The sequence below is a fragment of the Mytilus edulis genome, chromosome 3 (genome assembly GCF_963676685.1).
Source record: "Mytilus edulis chromosome 3, xbMytEdul2.2, whole genome shotgun sequence".
Classification (NCBI taxonomy): Eukaryota; Metazoa; Mollusca; class Bivalvia; order Mytilida; family Mytilidae; genus Mytilus; species Mytilus edulis.
In genome coordinates, this window is record NC_092346.1 from 50245154 (window position 1) to 50250652 (window position 5499).

Genomic DNA, 5499 nt, shown 5'->3' on the forward strand with positions numbered 1-5499 from the left:
TTTTAAATTTTACCAATTCAAGCAAAACTAAATTAAAACGTTGAAACTGTTGAATTTGAAAAAAAAAATAATACACTCATACTTAATTGTGAAAAGAGGGCGATAAAAGTGACGAACATATCTCATATACATATGATCCGGATACCTAAACCTAAACTTATGGATTGATCGATTGATTGTCTTCATTAATGAAAAATTAACATCCAAGGAATTAATTACTGACGAATATAATACACAGCAGTTGCTATTACTTTGACTTTAAAAACATATTAAATGACTACATTATATGCAGATGCTAGATGTAGCTAATGATGATATTACTTTCGTGCCAAGTTATATGGAAAGATGATCTCCCGTCTAATAATAAATCAGTGGAATTGTTTCAAACGTTTTTGACCGATGCCATTTATAATTAAGGCAGCAGTAGTATACCGCTGTTGAAAAGTCATAAATCGATTAAGAGAAAACAAATCCGGGTTACAAACTAAAACCGAGAGAAACTATGAGAGGAACACAACGGAACAGCAGAAACACTAATTTGCAACACAAACCAACGTCTATCATAGGAACGGACTATTTGATAACAGTTGCCATATTCCTGACTTTGTACAGGACATTTTAAGAAAAAAATGGTGGGCTGAACCTGGTTTTATAGCTAGCCAAACCTCCAGGTGATATGGCAATGCTAAAAAATACTGTTAAAATGTACAAACAAACGCAAGTTCACTCAGCACAGAGAACTATATAAATAGATAATATAACACTAGAAGTATATTACAACATGTAAACCGGAGAATAATAACGGACATCTCTGATGAATTAATGACAGCACAGGACATTAGACAAACTGCGCATGAATGAAGCAATGCCACAAATTTCATACAATCATATGGTACAAGATAAAAAAAATCACATTTAGTTTCACTATACTAGTCCAAATAATAATCATGATTGTGATGGTCCTGAAAGGCTATTTCATATAAAAGCTGTGACGACGTTTTAATTTAACTAGTCTTTTTTTTTTGTAATATCCATTCGACGCGGCTCGGTACTTATATATCCTGTCATTGTATTATTGTGCTATGGTAATTTTGTATTCCTTTCTTTCGGTTATGCTAATGTACTTTGTCTATATGTCTTTTTGTTATTGTTTGTTGAAATTTTTGTTTATTGTTCTAGTGATTATGATTATAACACCATGATGACTGCTATACCCCTATTTTTTACACTTTTACTATTATGTTTGGTGTTTTTTTTCACACAGTGTTGTCAATACTTTGAATTCAGAAATTATTGCTATATTTTTATTTCTGCGAAGAATGCAACAGGATTATGATTGCAATAATTTAAACTCGCATTTTGAATTTTTTAATATGAATCAGGCAGGAATTTTCTCAATTTCGCAAAAATTATAATCGCATTTTAGTCTTAAATAACAAAATCGCAATAATAAATTCACGGAATAATTTCTGAATTTAAATGATGCAATTGTATACTGCTGTCATACAAGTCAGAGATTTAGTAAGCTATGAAACCAGATTTAATTCACCATTTTCTACATAAGAAAAAGTCAGGAATATGGCAGTTGTTATCCATTAGTTTGATGTGTTCGGGCTTTTGATTTTACCATTTGATTAGGGACTTTCAATTTTGAATTTTCTTAGGAGTTCGGTATTTTTGTGATTTTCAAAATCATTGAGTCAGTGCTATAACTGGTTAAGGTTTATTCTCGAGGTAATCACCAGGCCGGTAGTTGGCATTCTTATTATTTTGTCTTGTTATGTCATTTGTACAGTTATTCTAATTTGAATATCCGAAACTCTTTTGTTTTGTCGATTGTTGACCATTTTTTGGAATGTTCGACCTTTTATTGCTGTTCTATATCCTTGTGATTTAACTCTTTAACTGTTTTAGTTAAGAGTTCCATTGGTGAGTCTACTGTAAACGATACGATTGTTCGCGCAATATCATCAACAGAGTTCATATTTTAAAACATTGTCACCATACTAGAATACTTCCTCGATAGATATGAAAGTATATTGATGATGTATAATAATGTTTATGTAATAACCCACATTCGTGTGACTGTATATAACACATATCGAAACGAACTTGAAATTAAGAACACTACCTAAAATGTAAGGTGTACTTCATATCTTGCTATTTTTCTTGATATTGGATTTTTATAACTAGAATTTAATCAAAGATGAAGATTTCAAGTTCCGCTTCCGTCAGTTAGTATAGTATGATTTTGTAAGGATTTATGCACTGTCCCCTTTTATAATTTTACCTTTGAATTCGGTATTTTTTTCATACTTTTTGCCAACTACCAATTTCTCAGTATTCACATTCCGTGTGACTCATTGTTTGCAGTGTGCATATCTCAAGTGCTACGTTGTGCTTGTGTATAGTAAAAAAAACACAATTAACAGGTGTGTGATACCAAGAAAATTAATTCTAACAGTGTTATGAGGAAAAACGACTCACTGATACTCACATTAAATAGGTTTTTCGGTCTTCGTAACAAATTGATTGAATGATACGATGCGTTTATTTACACAACTGGGTCGATGCCACTGCTGGTGGACGTTTCGTCAACAGCCCAGTATATCAATAATGTGGTTATTTTTTTTTAATATCCTGTTTACAAAACTTTGAATTTTTCGAAAAACTAAGGATTTTCTTATCCCAGGCATAGATTACCTTAGCCGTATTTGGCACAACTTTTTGGAATTTTGGATCCTCTATGCTCTTCAACTTTGTACTTGTTTGGTTTTATAAATATTTTGATATGAGCGTCACTGATGAGTCTTATGTAGACGAAACGCGCGTCTGGCGTACTAAATTATAATCCTGGTACCTTTGATAACTATTATTTCCCAAACAAATCGAACTGTCCTCGTATTATTTAAACTTTGCATACCGGAAACGTCGTCTGATCTGTAAATTGCCGAATGATCACATCTTATTCTCTATTATTATTTTGGACTTAGTGTAGATCAAGATGCCGGATTGTGAATTACTTTTCAGAAGACACTTTTAATGTGAGTATCAGTGAGTCGTTTTTCCTCATAACACTGTTAGAATTAATTTTCTTGGTATCACACACCTGTTAATTGTGTTTTTTTACTATACACAAGCACAACGTAGTTTTTGGTGGGGTTCGTGTTGTTTATTCTTTAGTTTTCTATGTTGTGTCATGTGTACTATTGTTTTTCTGTTTGTCTTTTTCATTTTTAGCCATGGCGTTGTCAGTTTGTTTTAGATTTATGAGTTTGACTGTCCCTTTGGTATCTTTCGTCCCTCTTCTTTTACCACGTCAATGCACTTAATCTTAATATCATTCTTTTTAGAGTTCACTGATTATCATCCTTTAAGTTTTTACCTTGTTTTGTGTACTCTTAATGATAAGGAGATTCGAAAGAATCGCTTAACTACTGTTCGCTCTGATACATTCATTAACATGTAACATGGATTTTAGCGAGTGTTTTGTCTTATTTTTTCGTCTTTTTTTCCTACGGTGTTGCCATCCAGTCTAACCGGTTTACGATTGACCCCTTCGTATTTTAAAAATTTCTGCATTTCTTATTAAAAAAAGGTAAAACTACATAAAATCGCTATGCTATGTTAAAATCAGTTTGGTTCGAATTTCGTCAAATGGCATCTGTGATATTATTTCAGCCTCTAAACATCTTATCTTATCTGTTCTGTGACTGAATTGGTGGTAGCTATGTTGTTGTAATTTGTTTTGGTAGGCGGCTTACTATGTAGTAAAGATATATGTCAAGGATGTCGTGTTATAGGACAATAAAATGAAATTTAAAGATAATACTGTGGATTCATTTATTTTCGTGGGTATCAATTTTCGAGAATTAAAAAAAACTTGCATTTTGAGGTATTTGATATCGTGGTTTTGCCAATCTCTGCATAACAAGCCTATAGAAAATTTGTTATTTGTTTAACTTTGGATTCGTGGTTTACCTGTTCCCACGTAATAAAATGTATCCACAGTATAGCCGAATGAATGATTCATCATTTATTTTTCTGTTGCTTTTTTCAGGTTCGGATAAAAGTTAGTGTGGTGAGCTTGGACTTTTATAGACTTATTATCAAAGTCATGCATATGAATTTTAGTTTTGTTTCCTTTGAACATAAACGGATCTTCATACAGCTAGCCTGGCCGATAACACATTTTCAGACTGTCGTCCACTTGTATGAGATATATATATTTTCAGATAATTTTGTTTTCTTTCTTCTTTTTTGGTAAGATCAGGCTGTCGATTGTTGACAATTTTATCTTTAGTTTATATTCTATGCTTATAATTTCATATATTAAAACTTGCCAAATATAGATTTCGTGTTATATCATACACTGCCAAATATTGATATTAATTTAATGTCTTAATATTTTATTTTAGTTTTTGTGTCAGGCCGTGCATTGCAGGTTATTGGATAATTTATTTTGAAGTGAAGAATGAAATGAAACGAAAAACTCTAGTCTTTCAAAACAAATCTATCTACAAATATAAAAAAAAAAAAACAAGATGTGGTATGATTGCCAATGAGACAACTCTCTTTTAGTGCCTGTTTACTAGATGAAACCATATTGGATTTATTCCAGACATATAAGACATTCAAAATAATTACAATCTGTATGAATTTCTATCACCTATATAAGTGATAACAACTTTCCTGATAAGTTGCAATGGAAATGTATTGTATCACCGCTCCCAACCACGTTTTGAAATCTTGTGAAATTTGCGACCGTCTGTTCACTGACGTTTTCGTATATGCATGCTTGGCTTTACTTGTACATCAAATATGTATGTATAGCATTTGGTTGGAAAAATTTCTCCCGATCTCTATGTTGAACTAAGTGAATGTAATGATAAATCAGTATTTAAAACTTGTCTAGGGAAAGAGCATATAACTGTGCTCAGTCAGTGATTCAGACTTAGCATCATTTTAGGAAGTTCGATACTACGTTTCAAAATAAATAGCTTTCCATAACACTAGTATATATTGATAGGGGGGATTAATTGAGGAATCAATAAAGCAACAAAAAATATAGAGGTCAATGTGCTTGTTTTCGAGATATTAGCCATTGGAATTTTGGCAGTAAAATGTACTCTTGACTTATAATTATACATGTAAAAGATTTATCAAAAGAAAATGGGGGTCAATCGGTAAATTTTTTTAAGGCATTGAAATGGATAAAACCAGATGATATCGAAAATCTGACAACAATTCCAAAACATGTCACGCGACTTTGCTATGTCTATTTAATAAAATTGGCATCCGAATACAATCGTCAATTGCACAAAATAGTTTATTAATGTTCGCACATTTAATATCGACAGCTCACAATACATACTCCTGTACTCTTGTATTGTATATCTTTAAGATTGTCATTTATATGTAAATATTACGTATTATTCATAACTTTATGTTATAAATTAATTTATTGTTCATAAAAAAGTTCATGTAATTTCTATGAAG